Source organism: Lonchura striata, chromosome Z (assembly GCF_050655825.1).
Source record: "Lonchura striata isolate lonStrDom1 chromosome Z, ASM5065582v1, whole genome shotgun sequence".
NCBI classification, from domain to species: domain Eukaryota; kingdom Metazoa; phylum Chordata; class Aves; order Passeriformes; family Estrildidae; genus Lonchura; species Lonchura striata.
Genome location: NC_140740.1, coordinates 12,338,723 through 12,353,286, shown reverse-complemented (window position 1 = coordinate 12,353,286; position 14,564 = coordinate 12,338,723). Strand labels below are relative to the sequence as shown.

At 46.8% G+C, this 14,564-nt stretch overlaps 1 long non-coding RNA gene across 1 annotated transcript; it reads left to right on the top strand.

Moving 5' to 3' along the window:
- The first annotated feature begins 12,538 nt into the window (after nt 1-12,538).
- Nucleotides 12,539-13,641, top strand: LOC146763642 (uncharacterized). Its single transcript, XR_014951641.1, has 2 exons — nt 12,539-13,075; nt 13,448-13,641. It is a non-coding gene; the product is annotated as an uncharacterized LOC146763642 (long non-coding RNA).
- The last annotated feature ends 923 nt before the right edge of the window (nt 13,642-14,564 follow it).

The following is a 14,564-nucleotide window of genomic DNA, read 5'->3' as shown; positions in this document are numbered from 1 at the left end:
TCCTTGGAAAGAGTTAACATAGCAAAGTCCCCCTTCCAAAATGCTGCCAAGCTGGTGTGAATCCTCAGAGAAGCAAATGTGCTTTTTCTGATGTAGTTCCCAACTAACTAGGTCAATCAATGAAATTGGCTGCCAAGGCAAGATCTGCGGGATGATGGAAAAGCTGTGGCTGCATCAGAATTTGTTTTTTTGTTGGTAAAGAAAAGTAATCTCTGGGTCTCTGCCAGGGCAGAAACTGCCACTGAAGAAGAGAGGTTAAACAATGGGTTCTGGGAGGGCAGTTACAGATGGGAAAGAAGCAGGTGTAGCCTTGTGTTTCCTGTTTCTCCAGACTAAATTCCTGATAGCAACAGCAGGGACGCCACAGCTGCGGCAGCCCAAGCTCCTCTCGGCTTGGCTGCGTGACTTCCTGAGCTGCTGCCTGCAGAGAGACGAGGAGCGGCGCTGGTCTGCCAACGAGCTGCTGCAGGTAAAATGCCAAGGGGCTGAGGTGAAACAGTGTGCGAGGGATGGGCTCCTCCTCCACCAAGGTCCGAGGCCTCAGATGAGCCCCCTTCCTCCTCACCTCCACTCTTGGTGCTCTTCAAATGAAAATGCTGACGAGTGCTAGACTGGGCTGGGCTGGCAGGGCTCTGTAATGTCCTTTGGTCCAAGTGTCCTGCAATGAGCAGGGACATCTTTAGAGAGATCAGGTTGCTCAGAGCCCTGTCCCACCTGACCTGGAATGGTTCCAGGGATGGGGCACCTACAAGCTCTTGGGACAGCCTGTGCCAGGGTGGCACCCTGCTCTGAGTAAACAAGGTCTTCCTTAGACCTACTCTGAAGAGAGCCTGACAGAGGAATGGTTGAACGACAAGGGACATGATACTGTAAAGTTAATCCAAATAGGGAGGGCTACGTGACTGCTGCAAAGTTCGCATGGCCCTGAAGAATAGATGATGTGCAGAAAGCAGGATATTGAAATTGCTTAGTATGTAGAAGTAGATAGAGAAGAACAAAGGGGTACTAAGCTGTTCTAACTGCAAGGCCAGCCGGACAGGCATGTATCGATCATAACGATACTTTTAAGATAATAGTACAAGTCACATAGCAACCAATCATGAGCTTGGCTTTTGCAATATGTATGAGCTAATTAACGAACATATATAAACTATGTAATCTGTTACAATAAACTGAGACTTGATGATCATGATATCATGAGTCTTGTCTCCCGCGGCATTTTTCTCTAACAACTGGCGCCCGAAAGCAGGGACCTGATCCGAGCCTAAGGCGAGAGAGGTGCTGCGTTGGAGTGCGGGTCCTGCAGCTGGAAGGACGGCGAAAATAAAGAGAAGAGGCGAAACGCTCTTCTCCGCGCCCTGAGTGACCGTAGAAGCGGGCTCAGCCGATACGTGCTGCCGAAGCCTGAAGGAGCCAGCAACGGTACCGACGTAACCATGGAAAGGCAAGCAGCATATGATTTATTTAGTGCTTCTCTTAGAAAAAGGCAGATTAGGGGGATTGACTTAGATAAGGATCTCCCTTCGCTATTGCATCATGCTGAGTCTTACGGCTTTTTCTTTAACCCCCATAGTGTTCATGAACTTTCAGAATGGAGAAGATATAGGGATAAGTTGTGGGAATTAGTGTTAGATGAGGATAAACCGGGCAAGAAAATGAGTAAACTTTGGAGAGTGGTTGATAACGAATTGTTAATGTGTCAGGCAGAAAAGAGGGCGGTGGAAGTGATACGGACAGCTCTGGAGAAAAATAAGGAATGTAAACCCTCGCTTCTCTCCAGTGAGCCAAACCCTCCGGTTCTCACAAATTTTCCCATTCACATCTCTGCTTCTGAAATGCCTGTACCTCCCATAGACACTAGTAGCATTGAGGTGCTGGAAATTGAGATCCAAATTGCTTTATGGCAACGGGACTGGGATCCCAAATTCACTTTTTGTGAACGGGAATCAGGTAGAACGGAGCAGGCGCGGGGCCAGACAGAGCGGGGCCGGCCAGCACCGAGCCGGAGGCGAGCCCGGGGCGGAGCGGACATCAGCCGAGAGACGGAAGGCTCCTTGCTGCCGAGCAGCAGCGCAAGGGGGGAGAGGGGCGTTCCTGGGGGCTCAGCCGCGCTGGAGCCGGAGCAGGCGGGGCGCGGCCGTGGCGGGGGTGTCTCTTCTCCCATCCACAAGGTGGCGCAACAAGGACGGGAGCGAGGCGGCGCCGCCCCTCATCGCCCCGCAGCGCCCAGCAATGGCGGCGGAGATGGCGGCACAGTCCTGGTTGCCATGGCAGCGACAACGCCGAGAGCAGCAGCGCCACCGGTGGCGGGATGGCAACACTACAGCAAAAATTTCAACAGCATCTTCCCAATTTCTTACAAGAGTCAGAAGACGTAATGAAAAAGTACAGCAGTACCGAGTGTTTTCCAAGATACCAAGAAGGATGAACATTATGTGAATCAATGTTATTTCAAATATGATATAGATAAAAATCACTGTATAAAGATAGAAATTTTAGTAATGATTTAATTACCAAAAATGTCTCTGAAAACAAAGAGTTAAGAAAATGTCATCTGATGGAATTTTAGTATTGAGTTTGTAATCTCTGTCTTTGGGTTTTTATAGATAATAATATAAGTAATAGTGATTTTTAAGTTTTATAGATAATACGATAAATAGTAATTGTTAAGTTTTTTTAAAAGGATTGTGTTAAACTATTTTAAACATTTCTTGTTAATAGGTTGATCATAAAATGCGAGTTGTCTGATTTTTGTGATAAGAATTATTATTAAGGTATTAAGGTATTAAGGTGTTGTTATAGTATTTACAGTCAGTTTTCATATGTTTTATTGTCTCTTTAGGTGATTGATTACAAAATGTTTTTTCAGGATCCTGTGTTTTTGATTTTTTAACTACTCATGTGTTTTCTTTATCCAATCTTTTATGCAGCTGCAATTCATCTTCCTTTAAAAATTCATTGTCCAAATTTTAGTTCAAGATTTCAGACTTCAAATTTTCAGATTTCTGAAGAAAGGGTTTGTTGTATTTAGAGAATTTTTGTCTTGAAAGAGATTTTAGACAGGTTCAATTATTTGATAGTTTGATAAAGTTTTAATAATAAGGTTTTTTACTTATAACTGTTATTTCTAGGACTTTTGTTTTATAATGTGTTAAAACATATCCTCCAATTAGAGTTTGAGCTCTGGCCAAGCTCTGGCTCTACGTGGATGGTGTGATTGACCCAGGTGTTTTCTGCATCAAAAAGTATTCAAGTCCTTTTGGCTTGACAATTTGACCATGTAGGGCAGCTGAGCCTCAAAGGGAGTTTTGGAGAAACATGATCCGGACATGTTTTATTCAAATCTCTGTTGTTTTAAGGTTTATCAGCTGCTGCAGACTCTGGGATGACAATTTGATAGCGTAGCACTTGGTAACTGTGATTTTATATGTAATATTAATTGTGTATGCATTGTTTTGTTCTTGATGTTTTTTCATGTTTATTATAAAGATGTTGATATTTCCATTTCTTCATGCAAATTTTAAGAAACAGAATTGAGAGAGGACCCTCCAGTCCCTGTGGGGAGTGTTGAGTTTGTTTGTGTTTTAGCAGGTGCAGAATCTGGATAGATTTCATTGAAGAATGTTAAACTTATCAATTTCAAGAGAACACTAATCTCTCCACAAGTAAATCAGAGGATGCACAGCAAAAGTAGATTGTGCAAAAATTTGTGTTTCACCCACAGAAGATTGTAAACTTTGGGTTTTTTCATAAGTGTGTTTTTAATTATGTTATAGACTTTTTTGCTAAGTTTTAATGAGTTTTAGTAATGCCTGTGATTTTTCTGTTCATTTTACCATTGCTTTTCAATGGCAAAAGAAAAAGAGGAACAATCAATTAGATAATCAAAAGCATAACATTAAGTTTATCATAAATATAGTTTGTATTTAGAATTAAGTTTGTTCCTTTCATGTTAAACAGAACAATCAAAACCATGAGAAATATGAAGTGGGGTGTACTTCTGTAATATAACCTCATTTTTCACCCCACGAGTTGCTTCAGTGCAAGCTCTCACACAATTGAAAATCCTAGCCTACTGGACAAAAAGGTAAATTAGTATTCCATCTAAAATGTTGAGTGAGCTTGCCACAAATATAAGTAGTATCTGTCATGCAGTTCTGCAAAACAGAGCAGCTACCACTAATTTACTTCTTCTAGCCCAAGGTCATAGTTGTGAAGAATTTGAAGGAGTGTGCTGTATGAACTTATCTGATCACTCTACATCTATCCATAAGCAAATAAGAAAATTGACCGAGCTAACTCAACAGTTAAAGGTAGAAGATAGATTAGATTTAAAAAGATAGCTGAAAGGATTAGGGATCAGACCATGGTTGAGGGACATCATCAAATATGGCATAATAGTTCTAAGCATAATTGTGATACTTTTGCTTGTTTTGCCCTGTGTGTTTACTTGCTTACAAGGCTTGATGCAACAGCTTTTGCAGAAAATGTTGAATGCACACCTTCTTGTACAAAAGGAAAACGGGGGAGATGAAGAGAGCCTGACAGAGGAATGGTTGAACGACAAGGGACATGATACTATAAAATTAATCCAAGTAGGGAGGGCTACGTGACTGCTGCAAAGTTCGCATGGCCCTGAAGAATAGATGATGTGCAGAAAGCAGGATATTGAAATTGCTTAGTATGTAGAAGTAGATAGAGAGGAACAAAGGGGGTACTAAGCTGTTCTAACTGCAAGGCCAGCCGGACAAGCATGTATCAATCATAAAGATACTTTTAAGATAATAGTACAAGTCACATAGCAACCAATCATGAGCTTGGCTTTTGCAATATGTATGAGCTAATTAACGAACATATATAAACTATGTAATCTGTTACAATAAACTGAGACTTGATGATCATGATATCATGAGTCTTGTCTCCCGCGGCAACCAGGTCGCCGTTGTCTCCCATGAAGGCAACAGATGTCTTCTAAGGAAGGAGTCCTGCCAGCTCCTGGCACAGGGATGTGCTCCTCCCTCCACAGCCCTGAGCACAGCAGTCTCATCCAGGCTACAGCTTGGCAGGGACTGCATGGGAACATACATCTCTTCCCACAGAGATGCCCAAGAGCAAGGCGACTGAGCTCTGCAACATGGACAGCAAGACGGGCCAGTTTGCCCAGCTGAGGATTTCCCAGATGGAAACTGGACTGCAGGCACCAGGTTACTGAGAGGACAGGAAAGCTGCAGCTCCAGCCCAGCCCCACCCATGGCTCTGGGAGCACCTACAGGTACAGCAGAGCTCTCACAGCAGCAGCAGCTGCAGCCCATCCCTGCTTTGCCTTGGCCTTCCTACCCAAAAGAGGCAGAGTCCACATCTCCACATCTGCTTCTGGAACAGAGGCACCTCTCGCATGCCCCTCCCTGCACAGGACACTTTGCCTTCAGTGGCAATTCTCCAGGCACTCTTCTCTTCTTTCCCATCAAACAAAGCCTCTTAGAACCTACAGAGCTTCCACTTCCTTACCACAAAGGCCCCTGCAGAAGGGATTCTCCCCAGGAAAATGAGCACGCAAACCTGGCCAACACCTCTCATCCTCACTTAAGGGCTATCCCCCTTTTCATTCCCTCTTCTTTAGGAAATCTTCTTTTACCAAGCAAATCCTGCCCTGTCCATTCACAGCTGAACTGAAGAAGCCTTTGCTTCTCAGCCGTGCAACAGCATTCAAACGCTCTCAGTCCAGCCTCTTTCATCCCTGTCCAATGCAGGTTCCTGAACAGAAGGAGACTTCTCAGGCAGGGATCTTCTGCTCTCCCAAATCATTTTCTCAGCAGCAAGGCCCAGATCTACTGGTGGTGATTCCCCTTCCCCAGGTGCATTCTGTGCTGAGCTGGATGCCCTCAGCGCTGCACAACCAGCACTGCCGGGTGGAGCGCTGGGGGCTGAAGCGTCTGCTGTGCCTGCAAGAATCCAAACACTTTGGTTAGGCTCCTGAATGGGGCTTTGGGATGCAGAGCTCTAATCCTGCCTTGGCTCAAACATCACAGGAAACACATAGAAAACTCTATTCCAGAAATGTATTCAAATTCTGAAGCGATTTGGAATTTGGATTTCTTCTTCTTAAAAAGTATTTATTTTAATTGATATGTACATACATTCAAGTATGGGCTGTAAAATTGATCTACACACACACTAATGAAGCCAGGCTGTGGCACTGCCTCCCCTGAGATCCAGCTGCTCATTTCTTCCTCATGGTCGTTATTTCCCAGTGTTTGACCTGGTGTCTCCTCTCAAAAGGACTCTATTGCTCCCAGCGTGTACAGCTTTTGCCTGCTTTTCCTAGGAATCCTAAATGTGCTGAACAATCTTTCAGGCTGTTTCCACAATGGATCCTAAGGAGATCAGTAAAGAACAGCCCTTTGGCAGCTGCTTTGGCTACTGAAGGCATTTTCTGCTGAGATGGTGATGACTCTTCATTTCAGTTTATGATGGCTCATGACTGTCCAACCTGGGCCCTCAGCCCTCAAGATCTGCTAAGCTTTTGATTGAGCAATGGGCTGTAATCACTTTGTTGAAGATTTTGTTTTTAGGAATATCCCAGGAAGTAAAGAAGGAACAAGACAGAGCTGGAAAAAGGCACCTGGGTGTGTTGGATTTGGCACAGCTTGGTTTTTGGTAGCAGGGGAGGGCCATGTGGGTAGCTTCTCTGGAAGGCTGCTAGAAGCTTCCACCATGTCCGACCGAGCTGGTCTGGGATGGCTCTGAAGAGGGACATGCTGCTGGGCAAATTAGAGAGGTTGTAACATCTCTGTGATGACATATTGAAGAACAAAAGCAAAACAGCCCATGTGTGGTTCTTTCCCAGGGGTGGCGAGGCACTGCTGCCAGGGGCCATCCAGGTGCAGCACGTGGCGATGAGCTGCCACGGCTGCTGCCATCCTGGCACGACCTGTGGTGAGCCTTCTCTGCCTGGCTGCTCCTGGCCAGCCGCACTGTGGACAGAAGGGCAGGGGGGCGATGGCAGCAGCTTCTCCTTCCCAGCATCCACATAAAGAGAGGTGTTCAATAGTGCCAGCCCTGAAGTGGCCACCACTGCCCCCATGGTGGTGGCAGGGCCACGTGGCTGGGAGCAGAAATGTAATGAGCGGTTCCCCGGAGCAGAGCCTAGATGAGATCAACATTTTGGTGCTGTGACATCCTGCAAGAAACTTTGAATTAGTCAAACTTTTTGGCAATGGTACCCCATAGGAGCAGTTTTTCTTCTAGTCAGAGAAGAGGAAGAAGTGAGGACATGTGAGGGAAAACAACATGGCAATGCCAAAGTGAATAGAAAAATAAGGATATGAATAAGGGGAGAGAATCCACTGGGCCATAACTCTGTGGGATGTGTCTTGAGTTTTTGGAAGTCGCAGTCTCTCTTTTATCCTAAACTCACAATTTCATCTTGCCCTCTTTGTTTCCTCATTTGCTGAGTTAGTGAGAAAGTACAGATTCCCAATTCGCCTACTCCATTTAACACATATTCTCCCTCATCAAGCATTGTATGGTCATTAAAATTATCTTTAATCCCACCCTGGTCTGAGAGCGTGGTCCTGCATCAAGATCAGCTGCCTGAGCTGTCCATTCTGCCTTTAGCTTCTCCGGGGTGGTAGTGTGTTTTTCTTCCATAAGTTGGTTCTGTTATCCCTGTGCAGATGGTTTGTCCTTGAAGCCTATCCTCTCACCTCCCTTGTCCATCTCCCCAAAGATGCTCTTTGTTCCAGTACCTTCCATGTCCATCACTGTAACTCTGCCCTCCTCCTTTGTCTGTCAGTATAATCCCGTCTTTACTTCCAGATCCTTCCCTGTCAATCTTGTATCCCCCTAAGACCTAACTGGTTCATTCAAACTGTACTCTTCCCCTGTTATTCCCTATGGGTTTGAGCATTGTAATCCCTACCTTCTGCTCCTCCCCAGGTTCCTTGAAATTTGAGAAAGTCTGTAACCTCCCCTTGTACCCTCCCCTGTATATAAATTGGTGCACACCTTTGTTCTGTGTCTTTCCTTCCCTGACCCTTCTCCTGGAATAAACCTCCCTGAGAAACCATTGGAAGACCCCTCCCTGTTCTTTGTCCCGACCCTTTTGCAGATACAGCTCGTGCTCTGGGGGAGCAGCCTCACTGCTGCAGCTTTCTAGCAGCCCTGCTATACTGCCACCAGGCCAATCCAGGCAAGGGGCGGCCACTCTCGGCGTGGTCAGGGAAGGGGCTAGCTAGAAGTTGACCCAGCACTCCTGTCACTCCTGCCCTACAGGGAGAAAGCGTGTGTGGGAAATAACCATTTATTCCCTTTTCCTTCAGTAAAGATTTGTGAGAGCCCTGCTAGAGTTGCCAGTGGGTTGGCCTCTTGCAGGGCTGGGGAGAGTCCTATGGGCTGAGTCCCTTCTCTTAATGGGGTGCAAGGGTGCCCATGGCAATCGGTTGTAGCCCAGGAGAGGGGTGGAGGGGCTGAAGCTGCTGCCCTGGGCAGAGGGATCTGCCACTGTCACCACCTCCTGCCATGGCTCCTCCTGGGGCCAGTCCCACTCCACGGAGACTGGCACAGGTGGGGGGCAGCTGGGACCCCCAGGGAAAGCAGCCTCCGATGTACCAGCTTCCTCCTCCACATGACAGACTTCGGGGCCATGGACAGGAGCCCCCATCCAGGAGCTGCTGCTCTGGGAGCTGCTGGAGGTGGTGGAGCTGGCACTGGCCACAGGGCTGTTGTTGTCATCCCTGAAGGCACCAGAGCACAGCAGCCTCTGGGCCTCCTCGCTGCACTGGCCCACCATGATGCTGATGGTGCCATGCACCAGTGGAGCCGTGTGCTGCTCGAGGACAGGCTGCAGCCCCTGCACCAACACCTCGGCGTTCAGCCCCTTGAGGCACAGGTCGTGCAGGATGGAGCTCTCTGCGGCCTCAACCAGCCACCACCAGAGCCGGAATATCCCCTCCAGCCTCCGGCGCAGCCAGCGCTGCAGGGGCTCCAGCAGCTGCGGCTGTCCACGGAAAAGTCGGGCCCACACCTCGGGCAGGAGGCCACCCGGGAACTCCGGCCCTGAGGGGCCCTGCTCAGCTGGGGACAGTGTCCCCTGTGGCACAGCTGCACTGGACACCACAGGGCCATGGGGCTGTTCTCATCCAGGCAGCCGGGAGCTCTCCCTGCCCGGCCGGTGGCCACTGGCAGCTGCTCCGGGGCAGTCCCGGCTGTGTCCTGATGCTCGTCTGCGTGCTCAGAAAGCCTGACGGTCTCTATGGGTGTCCTGCAGAGTGGGCACAAGGGATTCCTGTGTGCCCACCGCTGGATGCAGCCCAGGCAGAAGCGGTGGTGACAAAGCAGTGCACAAGTCACATCCTCTCCGTGCCTGGCACCAAGGTCTGCCAGGAACAGGCTGTGCCCAGCACCAGAGAGGCCTGGCTTGATCCTCTCGGCCGTGGCCTCTCGCTCAGTAGAGTTCAGGCTGCAGCCAGAGTGGCCCTGCGAATGCCTGAATGGAAGCAGTGAGAGACACAATGTCTGTTGGAATCGTGCTCTTCCCAGCCTTCATTCTGGATTAATTGCTGAATACTATGGATGCCTTGAGGGCACTGAAGGGCTGCAGTTCAGTTCAGTTCAACAGTGATGTGGGAAATGGATTTGTAGAGACAAAGCTCAAGTTCTGGACCATGGCAAGTGAGGACCTGAGAGAGATTGTTTTACAAAGACAGAACAAGACAGAACTGATCAAAAGGCCTTTTCTTTGATGTCTCAAAAATAAATAGAAGTGAAGTAAGGGAAGTGGAAGTGGAAAAGACAGAAAAGTAAGAAATGATGCGTCAGCGGATGATAGGAGAGGTTACAGAAAGGGGGCAGTGGCAATCACCCGGATCAGCAGCCAAAGGTCTGGGGAACTATCAACGTAGGAGTGTATCCAGTAGTGTGCAGTAAAGCAAGAAATGCCCATTTTCACTGCAGTTAATTTATTAAACAAATATCTCTCAATATAATTTGACATCAGCCTTACTTCCCTAAATCTGTATAAATACATAACTTACTTCATGGGATCATTAATGATCACAGCAGCAAACAGCTGTCTGGTTACAAATGTACCATAATGCTTAAACCCCTGCATACTGGAATTCCTTTTTTGTTTGGGTTGTTTGGGGGTTTTGTTTGTTTGTTTGTTTTGGGTTTTTTATGGGTTTTCTGCTTCTTTTTGTTTTTTGTTTTTTGTTTTTTTTTTATTATTATTCAAGGAACTGAAAAGATAAATATATCTTGTGCTCTTTCATTAACTTGATCTTGAAGAATTGGCTTACCAGTGATCCTTGCATCATATTTCAACAGCTAGCAAGTCTTACACCACTTAAAATATTTTAAAAATCCCAAACAAACAAAAACCAGAAAGACTAATTATTTTACAGTCAAGCCTGACACAGTCTAACACAGTGCATAATACTACTGTTTCACTAACATCCTTTGCAGTTCTTTTTCTCTTAGAACTGGCATATTTTGTGGAACATAAGAGTGTTTACAAGAGAGAAAATGTTCTGCAAACTGAAAAGAAGTCAGCAAAAGTGACTCTAGGGAAGGTAAAATAAGAATGCCTAATTGTATTTAAACATGCAGATGTATTTTTTGCGTAAAACTGTGCTGCCTCTTAATTCTTCTTATAAAAAATACATGGGCATTTGACGTATGTTAATACAAGAAAATAATTCTTATTCCAGGGGTTATTTGTTTTGAGTAAACATTAGCCAGAAGGTATCTCTGAGGCCAATCATGAAAGCAGAATTTTTAAATATTTACAGGTTGTTATTTCAAATACAAAAATCCACAGCTAGTAATTTTTACTAGGAGAATACCTATAAAGAATACAATCTCCATGTCTAAGAGCTTGGTCAAGCACAATTCTTTGCTCATTCATATGCTGAGTGCAGACTGTGACTCAGTATTCAGCAGGGCTGCAGCAGGCAGTGCATGCCTGACCACACTCTCCTATTTTTTCACCCTTCTAATAGCATTGGAGAGTCAAAAAAGCAATGAAAAGAGAAGGGCATGTATTAAGGAATTTGTTATGCAGGATGCACTCAGGCTTCACACCATTTAGCCATACAGATGAGCCCTAACCCAACAGTTACCTCTGTGCACTGCTGTATTTACAGGATTGCAAACTGAGAGCAGAATTGAGCCGAGGAATCTTTTTTCAGAATCATGGGGCTTTTTGTCTGTAGGAAGGCAAGCTGATGCTGTTAAGAGGTAGAAACTGTTAAGAGATCTGGGTGCTTAAGTAAAGATGTGACTCTTTCAAATTAGTTATGAACTCTCATTTTTCCTTGTTGATACCAAGGATGATAAGAGGAATGCTCATCTTATTCAGCTGGCGTGTTTAATTTTCCATAACTGTGATGTGCTTTGAGGTGGCAGTACTGAATGTCACAGGAACAGCTATGAGGAACTAGCATTTTGTACTTTGATTGAAGATACATAGTCAGATACCTGAACTGAAAAACTGAAAAAAAAATTAAAGTAACCTTAGAACAGATCAATTGTTCCGCTCCAGTGTAATCTCTCAGTGCAGAATTATGCTGAAGTTAGCTTTGTAAAAGCCTTGCTGGAGGTCGCTTAAGAGCTACTTTTCAGCTAGCTACATCAGACAGTGAGTGTTTATTTTCTATTTATTTAATTGCCCATTTCAACTGAGGAGTAGTAGCTTATTCTTCTTCCAAGTACTCTCCTTCTGACCTAATGATGTTTCCGAAGCAGCAGCCTTCAGTACCGAGGCCTGTGTCAGGCCCAAGTGGATTTGGTTAAGTTTCTAGCTCGTGTCTTCAGCGTGGAGTCCAAGGACAGCAGGAAAAGCAGGGCAAGCAACACTTTACCGAGTGAGGAGGCTGAGGCCCGAGATGACCCTCGCCACAGCTCCGTTTCACACCATGCCATGAAAGCAGGTAATTCATGACGGGACAGGGAGCAGGGCCGCGTTCTGCCCGCAGCCACACGCGCAGCGCGCTCCTCGGGCAGCCGTGCCCCCCGAGCGGCGGCACAAGCGCCAATTTCCTCCCGCCGGGGCCGGCTCGGCTGCGGGCGGCTCCAGCCGGCCCCGCCCCGCCCCGGCGGCGCCCTCGGGCCGAGCGGCTGCGGCCCCGGGTCCGGGCGGTGTCGGGGCCGTGCGGGGCCGCGCGGGGCCGTGTCGGGGCCATGTCGCGACACGGGCGGGTCCCGCGGCGGCAGCCCGGCGGGGCTGCGGGGGACGGGGCTGCCGCCGCCGCGGTGCGCGCCCGGGCCGAGCCCCTCGGGGCCGCCGGCGTGGACGAGGTGGTGGCAATAGCGGCGCAGCTGGCCCTGGAGCGGTTCCGGAGCGGGGACGAGGCGGGTGCGCGGCACGGCCCGGCCCGGGGGCAGCTGCGGGTGTGGGGAGGGCGCTGGCAGCGGGTCAGGGAGGGGATCCTGCCCCTCTGCCCGGCCCTGGTGAGGCACGGCTGGGGTGCTGTGTCCATCTCTGGGCTCCCCAGCACGGAGACAGGGAGCTGATAGAGCGGGTCCGGCAGACACCACTGAGATGGAGGTCTCTCATCAGGAGAGCTGTGGGAGTTGGTCCTGTTTGGCCCAGAGGAGACTGAGAGGGGATCTCACTAATGCATATGAATATCTCCGAGATGAGTCCCAGGAAGGCGGTGCAGGCTTTTTGGTGACAGGACAAGGAGCAATGGCCATAAATTCAAAGAGAAGAAGTTCCACCTGAACATGAGGGAGAGCTTCTTTCCTTTGAGAGTGGCAGAGCACTGAAACTGCTGCCCAGGGAAAGCATTGAATTTCCCCCTCTGGACACATCCCAAACCCTAGATGTGTTCCTCTGTCACCTGCTCCAGGTGACCCTGCAGGGGGGTTGCACTGGGTGGTCTCCCTTCCAATCCTAACAATTCTGTGTTCTGTAACGTTGAGTTGTCAAGATTACTGCCTGTTGCATTGTTACTGTCTTTTCATTATTATTTATCATTCTAGAGATGGAATTTCCTTCTAGTTTCACTAGTACTGAAAGAGCATTTGTTCACCGGCTCTGTCAGTCTCTTGGACTGGTATCTAAAAGCAAAGGGTGAGTCGGGGTACAGTTTTCAGTTCTTTGGTGCAGATGATAGAATTTCAAGACTAATGATAACCTGATTGATGTTTTCAACATCCTCAACTTGCTGCAAGGAATAGTATTAGAGAAAAAAGTGTAAAAGTAGCTACAGATATGAGCATCTTTGTTCATTGCTGTATGCATGCTTGGAAAAGCTTGTGACATGCATTTTGGGACAGCATGATTTTATACTCTGTGGATTTAATGGCTCCATTAAAAAAGGTTCTCACTGTGATTTCTGTTTTTTTTCCAAAGATTTTGCTTAGCATCTCATACCCTGACAGATAAAAGTTAACCTAGAGTAGGTTCCTTTTTCCTAAAATAAGTTTTCCCTCCCCCTGACAGAAAAGGAGCCAATCGATACCTGACTGTAAGGAAGAAGGATGTGTCAGAGGCACACGCAGTCATGACTTGTGACTTGGCTCTCTGTACGAAACACGCCGTTCGGAGCCTAATTCAGCGCTTTCCCGTCACAAATAAGGAACGCGCGGAGCTCCTGCCAAGGACAGAGCGAGGAAGTGCCTGTGCTGTTGAATCTGGTACGTTCAGCATGTGTTCTGATTTGGACTTGTCCATCGACACCACTCGAAACCACCTGCAACCCAGTGACAAAACAAACCTCTTCCTGCTCTGTCCCCTCTGGTGTCCTAACAGACACCTTCAAACAAATGCATTAATTTTCCTTACTTTTAAGGTCTTTTATAACTGGTGCTGTGAGGAATTTGGGAAGTCATATCATGCACATTGAGATGTCCACCTTGTGTTGTGTTAATTTAGAATCTTTGAGCCAGTTCCAGCCAAATCTTTTTGGAAGCACATTTTGAAATGTGGCTTCACAGAAGTAACTATGAGGTGGGGTTGAAGAGTCAGTGTTACTGTGATGCCATAAGAATGCCTATATTAGAAAATGAGGTTGTCTGTTCTGCTTATAGAAATTAATGTGCTTGATAAATCAAAAATTTCAGTTTTTACTTCTTCATCTCTACAAAATAGATTTGGTCCTTAAGAGACTACTGTCCAGACTTCTTGATTTCTTGAATATGGAAGAGTTCACGGAAAGACAAACTTTGGTCGAAATGTTGGGTTTTTTTTTAAAAGCAAGGTTTTCATCTAGATTATTGCTTTAGCAGCTACAAGTGGAAGAGTTGCACTGTGTTTCTGTGTGCAGAGATGGGTGTAGTGAACAGAAAACATTTGTACCAGTATGCCTTGTTTAATTGCATGGTTTTGATACGTGGTGTCTCTTCTTGACGTGCTTTCTTTGCTGTTATTTCCAATTGTTTTAGTTGTTTAATAGGATTGTTATATGAACCAGAGGGAAGCTGTAATAAAAGTGCTGAAATGCAATGTCTTAGGAATGTAAGGGATAAGTTAATGAACAGTCTAATATTTGCCTTTCTCTGCATCTCAAGAATGTATTTTTAGTTCTCCTGATCTCTTAGTCTGTTTGTCTTGGTACAAC